Below are 12154 nucleotides of genomic sequence, written 5' to 3' on the forward strand. Positions count from 1 at the left end.
GATTGGAGACGAAAAAAATTAGATCGTCAGCGTACGCCGCAATTTTGTGGTGTGCCGAGGGTTTGGATATGCCAGTAATATTCGGGTCATTCCGAACGTGACACATAAGTGGTTCCAGCGTCAGAATAAAAATGAGGGGAGACAGAGGGCACCCCTGCCTCGTCCCATTAGTGATGGGGAAAGAGTCCGAGCACCACTCGTTCACCCGTACCGCTGCCGACGGCGTAGAGTAAAGCGACATTACCCAGCTCATCATGTTGGGGCCAAGACCTATATGTTCCAGGGTGGCCTGCATAAAGTGCCAGGCCACCCTGTCAAAGGCCTTCTCCGCGTCTTTTTATGTTGTTGACGTTGATTCATTTTTTTTTTTTTCGCTTGTTTCCCAAGGTGACCATCTTGGCATTTTTAAGAGGGTTGAGAGTGCCCAAAGAGTTCGCTTACAGCAGCATCACCCTGAAAGAGCCCTATCTCTTCTCATCTCTGAGGCTAAGAAGGGTTGGGCCTAGTTAGTCCCTGGATGGGAGATGGCTTTGGAATACCAGGTGCCGTAGTCTTCTTTTTATGTTGTTGACATTGACCTGTTTTTTTTTCCGCTTGTTTCCCAAGGTGACTATCTTGGCATTTGTCAAGAGGGTTGAGAGTGCCTGAAGAGCTCGCCTATGGCCACATAACCCTGAAAGCACCAGATCTCGTCTGATCTGAGAGACTAAACAGGGTCAGGCCTTGTTAATACCTGGATGGGAGACCATCTGGGAATTCTAGGTGTTGAAGGCTTCTTTTTATGTTGCTGGCGTTGACTTGTTTTTTTTTGTGTTTGTTTACCAAGGTGACCATCTTGGTGTTTGTCAAGAGGGTTGAGAGTGCCTGAAGAGCTCGCCTATGGCCACATAACCCTGAAAGCACCAGATCTCGTCTGATCTCAGAGACTAAACAGGATCGGGCCTTGTTAATACCTGGATGGGAGACCACCTGGGAATACTAGGTGCTGTAGACTTCTTCTCATGTTGTTGGCATTGACTTGATTTTGTTGTTTGTTTCCCAAGGTGACCATATTGGCGTTAGTCAAGGTTGAGAGTGCCTGAAGAAATCTCCTACGGCCACACCACCCTGAAAGAGCCCAATCTCATCTGATCTCAGAGGCTAAGCAGGGTTGGGACCAGTTTAGTACCTGGATGGGAGACCGCCTGGGTTTTCCAGATACCGTAGGCTTCATTTTATGTTGTTGCCGTTGACCTAGTTTTTTCCGCTTGTTTCCAAGGTGACCATCTTGGTGTTTGTCAAGAGAGTTGAGAGTGCCTGAAGATATTGGCTACGGCCACATCACCCTGAATCTGTTCCATCTCGTCTGATCTTGGAGGCTAAGCAGGGTCGGGCCTGGTTAATGCCTGGATGGGAGACCGCCTGGGAATACCAGGTGTCGTAGGCTTCTTTTTTTTTTCAAATATAATTTTTTCTCCAAATAGGGGAAGACGGTCCCCCGAGTACATAATGCAACAGAGAAATACAGAGCAAAAAGCAGCTGAACAATACTTGATACAGGTATATTCGCAACTGTGAGGCCGCGTACACACGCGCGGACTGTTCGCCCAACTTTGTCCGCTGAACAGTGTTTGGGCGGACAGTCCGCTCGTGTGTGGGCTTTCAGCGGACAGTTTCAGCGGACAGTTGGACGGACAAGGTTTTTCGGAAATTCCGTAAAACTGTCCGCTGAAACCTTGTTTCAGCGAACAGTCCGCTCGTGTGTAGGCTTGTTCGTCAAACAAAGTTGCGCGCATGCTCAGAAAGGATTTTCACGCCGAAAGCTATAATGCAGTGTATAGGACGTCGTATTTTTCGTCCCGTCGTGCGTGCCGTTCACGTCATCGCGCACGGTTTCAGCAAACTGTTCGTCCGTCGTGTGTGGCCATGTCCGTCCATGCTAAGTTTGAGCGGACTGTTTGCCGAAACTGTTGGACGGACAAAGTTGGGCGAACAGTCCGCCTTCCATCAATCACAATGATTCGAGGCACGGATAAAGTACTGTACCAAGATCCAGGGTCACACAAACCCCAGGTCCCTCCGGCATAATCCATCCAGAGGGGGGTGTGGGGCCGTCATTCCCAATTTTCCACTCTTTCCAAAAGAGAGAGGGGGTGGAGGGGGTGAGAGATAGGGGAGGAAGGCAGAAAAGAGAAGGGTTGAAAGATCAGAAAAGGAGAAGAGGGGACGAGACACGATGGCAGCCACTGTCCAAGGGGCCAGTCAAGGAAAGCTCAGAGCACTAAGGCGATAGCAGGCGACATCCTTCCAGCGAGAATATAAAGGTATTCCAGATGTCTCAGGTTTGTTTAAAAAATTCTTGTTTACCTTGTGATGTGAGGATCAAGTCCTCCATTTTTTTTAATGTCCTCTATTTTCCTAAGCCAGTGAGTAATGAAAGGGGGGGAACATTTTTTCCAATAGAGAGGGATGCAGGATTTCGCCGCATTTATCACATGCCGCAAAATTTTTTTTTTTGTACTTCTTAATGGGAATCTGTGAATGGTGCAAGAGAAAGAATGCAGCCTCTTCCTGGATGGAAAAGTCTGTGAATTTTTGTGTTATGCATCGGATCTCTGTCCAGAAGTCCACCAAGCTGGGGCAGGACCAAAAAATGTGCAGCAACGTGCCCTCTTCTTCTCCACACCTCCAGCATATGTTCGAGGAAGAGTGGAAACATTTCTGCAGCTTTGATGGTGTCAAATACCACCTGGTGAGAAGTTTAAAATTTGTCTCCTGTATCTTCGTGCACAGCGACATTTTGAGAGCCAAAGTGATAATGCGTTGTCTCTGTGCTGGAGAAAATGAGCAATTAAGGTCCTTTTCCCAGTTGGACAGACAGGTTAAGTGTGGGTAATCTGTTTGAGAGAGAATGTGGGCCAAAGGGCCTTCGCTCCTGCATAGAGTCTCAAACTCCGTCTGAGGGCGGGCGAACGTTTGAGGATTGGGGATGGAATGGAGAAAATTATGTCGTTGCGATGCTCTCCAAAAAGGCAGTTGGAAAAGCCCTGTCGGATCTGTTAGGGTTGAGAAAGAAGGCCATTTTCCATCAATGACGAATTTAGACGCATTGTCTAGGTTGGAATTTCTAAGTGGGCCCCCAGTTCAAAGGTTGGATGGCCACGTATAGGGAATAGGGGGGAAGTCAAAGACGTGAGTGTGTTTTGGGTAGCGATCAGGTGACTGACTTTCAACTAAGCCCCTATAGTGGGATGTGACATAAATTCTGTGGGTAAATACTTATAGCACCACATGAGCTTAGAAAGTTTGTTTCGATTCCAGTCCAATACATGCCCCAGATGGGAGGCCAGGTAGTAGCATCGCAAGTCAGGGAGAACCAACCCTCCCTGTTGTTTAGACAATGTCAGCTGTGACCGCTTAAGTCTGGGATTTTTGTGGGCCCAGTTAAATTGAGTGAGCAAGGATTGAGCTTGCTTAAAAAACAGGACTTGAATCTGGATCGGGAGAGCTTTGAAAAGATAAGTAAATTTAGGGAGTATGTTCATTTTAATGAGATTGCATCTCCTGAACCAGGAATGGAGGCCAGAATGCCACCCGTGAAGCAAACTGCGGATCTTAGTGACAAGGGGTGGGGGGAAGTTCAACATAAACGTACGCGCGATGTCCGGTGGAATGTAAGTACCTAAGTACTTAAGGGCTGTATGGGTCCATTTAAATCGAAAATTGGACTGCAAGTCTATTAACGTTTGCGGGGGGACTGCAAACCCCATGGCCTTTGATTTCAAGAAGTATCCCGTATATCTGGAATTCCCGAAGGAGATTTGGCAAGGAAACTCTGGGATTCGTCAGCGAGAACAGCATGTCATCCGCGTAGGCAGATATCTTGCACTCAATAGTACCCATTTGGAGTCCCGTTATGTCTGAGTTTTGTCGAATTGTGGAGAGAAAGGGTTCCAATGACAGTGCGAATAATAGGGGCGACCGGGGGCCACCCTGTCTGGTCCCATTCCCAATGTCAAGGGGAGATGAGAGAACCCCATTCGCTTTGACTTGAGCTGAAGGGCGTGAGTATATCTTACTTATCCATGCCAGCATCCGTTCACTCAGACCTATATGGCGAAGGACCGAGAACATTAATGTCCATTTGACCCGATCAAAAGCCTTCTCGGCATCAGTACTCATGAAAAGACAAGGGGTCCCAGATGACTTTGCTTTATGGATCAGGGTAAGCACCTTAATGGTGTTGTCCCTATCTTCCCTGGTGGGAATAAAACCTAACTGGTCAATATGTATAAGGGACTGCAAGTGATGTGCCAATCACGTGGCGAGGATTTTAGAGAATAGTTTTAGGACCGAATTTAGGAGGGAAATGGGTCTGTAGCTCCCACATAGGCCCGGGTCTTTGCCCTCCTTAGGTATCAACGAGATGTGGGCTCTAAGGGTATCCTCAGGAAAATCCCCATTCGAGCTCAGAGTATTAAATAAATTCACCAAGCGCGGGCCGAGAATAGGGAGGAAGGTCTTAAAGTATTGTGCGGTATATCCGTCAGGGCCCGGAGCCTTACCCACCTTCGGAGGTCCCACGGCCGTCTGGACTTCTTCCAGTGTGATCGGGTCCTCCAAGTACTCCCGTGATTCCGATGAGAGGGTTGGTAGACCAGAACCGGTTGCATATCTGTCTATATTGTCCTGTCCAGACCCTGAATCGGGCAGGTTGTAGAGTTCAGAGTAACATTTTTCAAAGACTTCGGCTATTTGGGTTGGGGTAGAGGCCCTCTGGCCATTCTCATCTATCAACTGTGGTATGTAAGAGCCAGATTTAAACTCCTTTACCGACCTGGCTAAGATTTTTCCGCATTTGTCCCCTGACTCCTACGTCAGTTTACAACAAAACTGGAGTGCAGCTTTCGCTTTATAATGGAGTAGGTCAGCAATATGGGTATGGAGTGTCCCCAATTCAATCTCTAAGGTCCGTGAGGGGGTATGTTTATGTTTCGCTTCCACAGAGGCAAGTTCACGAAACAGATTAGCAAGCTGTTCCTTCCGTGTTCGTTTGATGCGCGCCCCGTGCCTGATAAGTACCCTGCGGAGTACTGACTTGTGAGCCTCCCAAATTATCCCTGGGTCACAGTCCTGCGTTTAGTTTTCTTGGAAATAAAGGTCCAATTCCCTGGTCACATCTGCTAAAACTTCCGGTATCTGGAGGAGGCTCTCATTAAGGTGCCAGAATAGAGACCTAGGTGAGGGGTTCCTAGAGAGGGTGTAGGTAAGGGCTACAGGAGCGTGGTCGGACCAAGTAATATGGCCGATGGAGGAAGAGCTCACCAAGTGCAGTTGGTCATGTGGAATCAAGAAGAAGTCTATCCTCAAGTATGATTTGTGAGGGGAAGAGCAAAAAGAGTAGTCCCTTTCCCCAGAGTGTTGCAGACGCCAGACATCAACTAATTGGTCATTCAGTAAACACTTAGTAATCCGATTTCTAGAGGAAATGAGGAGCGAGGAGCAAGAGGCAGAAGTGCCAACCGATGGCGAAAGGGGACATTAAAGTCCCCACCTAATATCAACTGGCCCTCCCGAAAGTCACATAATCTGTGCAGGGTAGTTCTGAGGAACGTGTCTTGGTGATCATTGGGAGCGTACACAGTGGCAAATGTAAAAAGGCGCTCTCCAATGTGGCCCCTAAGAAAAAGATATCGGCCCCCAGGGTCCACCAGAGAATCCTGGAGAACCCAGGGGAGCCTGCTAGAGATCAGAATGGAGACTCCCTTGGTCTTAGAGGAAGGGTTAGTAGAATGGTAGACCTTAGGGAAGGATCTCGACCATAGAAAGGGGAGGCTAGTATTTTTAAAATGTGTTTCTTGTATAAAGGCCACATCAGTACAGGAAGTCTTCAGTTCTCACAGGAGGATCCACCGTTTTTCAGGGGAGTTCAGTCCCTTAACGTTTAGAGAGGTGACCTTGACTGAGTCTGCCATCGCTCCTCGGGGAGGGGGAGGGGGACGTCAGAGAAAAGCAAAGAAAGTTGAACCAAGGTAGGTTTTGGGTAGGTAATGCATGGCGGGAACTAAGGGGGAGAAAGGAAGGGCAAATGGAAGGAAAGGTAAAGGGAAAAAGAGGCCGGGCACCTCAACCCCAGGGGGAGAGGGAAATTAAGGGTTGTCCGCACTCAACAGTACAGGAAGGGTATACTAAAACAGCACAATTATGCTATAGCGCTTACCAGATGTACACTGGGTTTAAAGCACTGTCCTACTTGGGTTGGTGGGTAGACAGGTCGGAGAGGGAGCCCCCGAATCCTAGTCCCCCCAGTCCCGGCAGTGGTAAATGTCACGTCTGATACCGGTATGCAAATAAAAGACAATCAGTAACATCATAGAACCAAAAAACAATAGTATAACCAAAACAGAGGTAAGGCATATAACTGTCAGCACTGAGGGGTCTCCTCGGCTCGCCCTAAACGTAGGCATGCACGAGGGAGCCCGTCACAACAGAAAAGGCTTTACAGAATGGGATCCACCACCCCCCGTCCCATACCCCTAAAGTACATGCAGTCCCCGAACAAATGCATTTCTCCCTTTGGCAGATTGTCCTCTCCTTACCCCCTCTCTCCCGTCCACGCCCCGGGGGGAAAAGGGGCAGGGAAGGGGGGAAAGGGGGAGTGGAAGGGGGGAAAGGGGGAGGGAAAGGAGGGAAGGGAAGGGTGGGAAGGGGGGAAGGGAGGGGGGAAACAGGGGAGAGGGGACAAAAATGCGTAAATGTCAAGTCCTTTAGCGCACTCCCACCAGCAAACACCCGGACCCCATAGATTTCAACTCCTCCCCTCCATGGTCACCACATCAAGATGAAAGAGGAGCAGCCCTGGTCGATGCATAGAAAATCCGGCAGGCAAGGGGCTGGGGCCACCATCCCTCCATCCAACGGGAGACTTCACCCGAGCAGCAGTCCTGGGGCCCGCCAATTAGTGTCTCTCCTGCATCGCCATCGGGGGCTGTGTAGAGCAGGGGTCATCAACCCCCGGTCCGCGGCCCACTACCGGGCCGTAGCATCTTTGCAACCGGGCCGTGGCAGACTGTAAGACACCGGTGGATTGAGAGGAAAGTGGGCGGGTGAATAAGAGTAGCGGGCTGGCGAGCAGAGATGACATCTCTCTCCGCCCGCCTAGCATCCCCGCTCTTCCGTCCTCACAACGTGCGGAATGTCGGCGGTGCGGCGGGGAGCAGAGAGATGACATCATCTCTCCCTGCCCGCCTAGCATCACCGCTCTTCCACACTCACAGCATACAGAATGTCAGAGGTGCGGCGGGGAGCAGAGAGATGACATCATCTCTCACTGCCCGCCCCACATCTCTGCTCTCCTGCCCTCATTTAAGAGACCACTGAACCATTGTCACCAATGCAGTGACAATCCTCATCTGGTGGCACTGGTGGGTGATGTGGCAAGTGGCATTCCTCAACTGGTGACAGGCAGGTGATGTGGAAAATGGCATTCCTCAACTGGTGGCAGGCAGCGTGGCAAGTGGCATTCCTCAACTGGTGGCAGGCAGCGTGGCAAGTGGCATTCCTCAACTGGTGGCAGGCAGCGTGGCAAGTGGCATTCCTCATCTGGTGGCACAGGCAGGTGATGTGGCATTCCTCAACTGGTGACAGGCAGGTGATGTGGCATTCCTCAACTGGTGACAGGCAGGTGATGTGGCATTCCTCATCTGGTGGCAGGAAAGCGTGGCAAGTGGCATTCCTCATCTGATGGCACAGGCAAGTGACGTGGCAAGTGGCATTCCTCATCTGGTCGCACAGGCAGGTGATGTAGCAAATGGCATTCCTCAACTGGTGGCAGGCAGCGTGGCAAGTGGCATTTCTCATCTGGTGGCAGGCGACTTGGATAGTGACACACTCAGGGCTCCCACTGATTCTGCATTATGGTGAGTTGAACTATTTCATTTATATTACAATGTAATATAAGAAATAATGCGCTTCAATCATTCTGACACCATACCAACCATGGTGCCATGATGATTGAAGTACCAACAGCCGAACACCAGCTATTGCCCGATAAATTGCCGGCAAAATTCGCTTACCCCCCCACGTGTGTGCGTACATCACCCCCAGTCCCTCGCCGGGCCTTGGCACAATTTTCTTCCACGCAGCCGGTCCCCGGGGCCAAAAAGGTTGAGGACCACTGGTGTAGAGCATCCAGAGGGAGGCTTGTACCGCCCAAACAGTAAGGGATAAATCCTCCAGGGGGGTCCAGAGTCACCCTGGAGGGAAGCAGTGTCTCGTACCAATAGGCTCAATAAATAATTTATCCAGGGTCCCCGAAAGCTGCAGAAGGCAATGTCGGCAAAGAGTAGGTGGGAGCCAGAGGGGGGGACGAGGGGCGCAACCAGGGGGAGGGGACACATATGCGGGAATGTCAAGCCCTTCCAGTACAGCACACTAGGTATCACTCAGACGCCCCAAAGTGGCACTCTCAACCCTCTTGACAAATGCCAAGATGGTCACCTTGGGAAACAAGCGAAAAAAAAAAAAAAACGAATCAACGCCAACAACATAAAAAGAAGCCTACAATAACTGGTATTCCCAGGTGGTCTCCCATCCAGGTACTAACCAGGCCTGACTCTTCTTAGCCTCCAAGATCAGACGAGATTGGGTGCTTTCAGAGTGCTCGGACTCTTTCCCCATCACTAATGGGACGAGGCAGGGGTGCCCTCTTTCTCCCCTAATTTTTATTCTGACACTGGAACCACTTATGTGTCACGTTCGGAATGACCCGAATATTACTGGCATATCCAAACCCTCGGCACACCACAAAATTGCGGCGTACGCTGACGATCTAATTTTTTTCGTCTCCAATCCACACATTTCGCTTCCCAATATACTCGCGGCTTTCCGGCGATACGGCAGCCTATCAAACTATAAAATCAATTGCACCGTCGGCTGTATTGAATATATCGGTCCCGGATGGTGAGGCCAAGAGGCTACGCTCCGCTTTTCCATTCTACTGAGCTGAAAAATCTACACGTTACCTGGGCGTTGACATCGCAGCGGATTTGGCGCAATTGTACCCGCTTAATTTTGTCCCTCTCCTGAATAGACTGAAATCTGATTTGGGAAACTGGCATGCTTTAACACTGACCTGGTTCGGGCACTGTAATGCATTCAAAATGACGGCCCTCCCGCGGATCTTATACTTGTTCCAGACATTACCGATCCGGTTACCCCCAATTATTTTCAGACAACTGCAGGTGCTGCTCCGGGACTTTATTTGGGCGCGCAAACCGCCCAGAGCCCGTTTGCAATTGCTTGCCAGACCAAAGGACAAGGGGGGTCTGGGTCTCCCAGATCTGAGACAATACTACAGAATGACTCTGCTAGCGAGAGTCGTTGATTGGCATTGTAATGGCCCACACAAGCAGTGGGTGGAGATGGAGATTGAGGATGGATCCATTCCCCTATTGACCTCCCCGTGGCTCCTGTCCTCCCTACCAAAAGACCTCAGAGATCACCCCGTAGTGGGAGCTACGTTGGCTGTTGTGCGGAGGTTGTTCCGCTGCACACCCATTGCTCCCCTGCCGTCACCAATGACTCCGGTTATAGGTAATCCAGACTTCCCACCGGGATTTACCAACAAGAAACTGCGACAGTTGACAGTGGTGGGGAAACAGTGTCTGGGAGAGGTGTGGCCCTCGGGAGGGCTCCCGACCACACAAACTGACGCTGAGCTTTCTGACCCTCCGCTTGACTTGTTTAGTGCTTATCAACTTCGTCACTTTCTTCTGGCCATACAAAGGGCCCCCTACACTCCTAGAGACCTGACGCCCTATGAATCCATCTGTCACAAAAAGGAACCTGTGCGACACACCCTCTCCCTCCTGTACAACCTATTAAGTAGTCAGAAGGAGGAGTCGACCCCACCATTTATCGACAAATGGGAGAGGGACTTTGGCATCACATTTAGCCCACAACAGATAGGGAAGATCCTGACATTAGTACATAAAGCTTCCGTCGCAAACCAATATCAAGAATCAGGAAACAAGATAGTCTCACGCTGGTATAGAGTCCCATACCTTCTGAATAAAATGAATAGATCGATCCCGGATGTTTGTTGGAGGTGCAATTCAGATACGGGGACCATGGGACACATTTTCTGGGCATGCCCGGCCTTCAGGAACTTTTGGGTGGAGGTGACCGGGACGATAAAAACTCTCAGAAATGTAGATATCGCAGACAACCCAGCAGCGTGCCTTCTACACTTGACCGAACAGCCTGTTCGAAAATACAAAAAAACCCTCACGATGCAACTCCTGAACGCCGCCCGGGCCTACACTGTGGAGGCAGCCTCAGCCCCCATCCAAGGTGCTGTGGTATTCCAAAGTCAATCATATTCTCCGGATGGAAGAATTGACCGCCACCCTTCACAACACTGAAGAGGTATTTGGTGTTACATGGAGGCCCTGGAGGTATTTTACTGGTACTTGAGACTACATTCGGGAGGTGAGCAGCGCCCCTGTCCCAGAAAAAGACTGAACATCTAACGTTTACCTACGTAGGCCATGTCTGCCCTGGGTGGCATTTCCCCCCCCCCCCCTTTTTGTCTTTATTTTTCTATTTTTCCCCGCCGCCATCCCCCCCCTCCTCTCTCTCCGTCTTTGCACTCTCTTCTTCCCCCGTCCTCCCTTTTGACTATGCCTTGTCTCCTTACTAGCCTTTGGGACCCAGAAGAACCCCAGGGTTCTGGACACGACCGGCTCATATTTTACTCTGGTTCACATAGGTCATGATAAGCTGGCTCGCTGTGGTCCCAGTTGTTCTCCATGATTACATTTGTCTAAACGGAGCTGCATTAGTTATACTGTACTACATGTCCGAGGTGGGGTTTCTCTCTTTTCTGCATGAAACTGTAGGACTCCCCTCTGAGAACCCAGAGTTATTTGGCTGCCTATTTTTTGTTACCATGTAATTGTGACCCTGGGTCATGCTGTATGGTTGACTGTTATATTTATGTTGTTCTACTTATACTTAATAAAATAATAAAACAAAAAAAAAAAAATAAGTCAATGCCAACAACTTAAAAAAAAAGCCTATGGCATCAATAAATCCCAGGCGGTTTCCCATCCAGGTACTAACCAGGTCCCAACCCTGCTTAGCCTCTGAGATCAAATGAGATTTGGCTCTTTCAGGGTGATGCAGACATAGTAGATTTTTTCAGGCACGCTCAACCCTCTTGACAAACGCCAAGATGGTCACCTTGGGAAACAAACAAAAAAAACAAGTCAACGCCAACAACATAAAAAGAAGCCTACCGCACCTAGTATTTCCAGGCGGTCTCCCATCCAGGTATTAACAAGGCGCGACCCTTTCTAGCCTCTGAGATCAGCGGAGATTGGGCGCTTTCAGGGTGATGTGCCCATAGGCAATCTCTTTGGGCACTCTCATCCCTCTTGAAAAATGCCAAGATAGTCACCCTGGAAAACAAGCGAAAAAAAACAGGTCAACGCCAACAACATAAAAAGAAGAATACGGCAACTGGTATTCCAAGGCCGTCTCCCATTCAAGTACTAACTAGGCCCAACCCTTCTTAGCCTCTGAGATCAGAAGAGATAGGGTGCTTTCAGGGTGATGCGGCTGTAAGCGATCTCTTTAGGCACTCTCAACCCTCTTGACAAATGCCAAGATGATCACTTTGGGAAACAAGCGAAAAAAACAGGTCAACACCAACAACATAAAAATAAGCCTGCGGCATCTGGAAAACCCAGGCGGTCTCCCATCCAGGTACAAACCAGGCCCAACCCTGCTTAGCCTCTGAGACCAAACAAGATTGGGCTCTTTCAGGGTGTTGTGCTCGTAGGCAATTTCTTTGTGCACTCTCAACCCTCTTGACACATGCCAAGATGGTCACCTTGGGAAACAAGGGAAAATAAAACAGGTCAACGCCGACAACATAATGAGAAGCCTACGGCACCTGGTATTCCCAAGCTGTCTCCCATCCAGGTACTAACCAGGCCCATCGCTGCTTAGCCTCCGAGATCAGATGAGATTGGGCTCTTTCAGGGTGATTTGGCCGTAGGCACTCTCTTTGGGCACTCTGAAGCCTCTTGACAAAGGCCAAGATGGTCACCTTGGGAAACAAGCTAAAAAAAACAGGTCAAAGCCAACAACATAAAAAGAAGCCTACGGC

At 49.7% G+C, this 12154-nt stretch overlaps 3 pseudogenes; 2 read left to right on the forward strand and 1 right to left on the reverse strand.

The window, feature by feature from the left end:
- The first annotated feature begins 875 nt into the window (after positions 1-875).
- LOC143949713 (5S ribosomal RNA) lies at positions 876-994 on the forward strand (annotated as a pseudogene).
- A 313-nt stretch (positions 995-1307) lies between these two features.
- On the forward strand, positions 1308-1426 carry LOC143949857 (5S ribosomal RNA; annotated as a pseudogene).
- A 10500-nt stretch (positions 1427-11926) lies between these two features.
- LOC143954397 (5S ribosomal RNA) lies at positions 11927-12045 on the reverse strand (annotated as a pseudogene).
- Between the last annotated feature and the right edge of the window lie 109 nt (positions 12046-12154).

The sequence above is a fragment of the Lithobates pipiens genome, unplaced genomic scaffold, assembly GCF_037356315.1.
Source record: "Lithobates pipiens isolate NorthernLeopardFrog02 unplaced genomic scaffold, aLitPip1_a1.2 Scaffold_10, whole genome shotgun sequence".
Taxonomy (NCBI): Eukaryota; Metazoa; Chordata; class Amphibia; order Anura; family Ranidae; genus Lithobates; species Lithobates pipiens.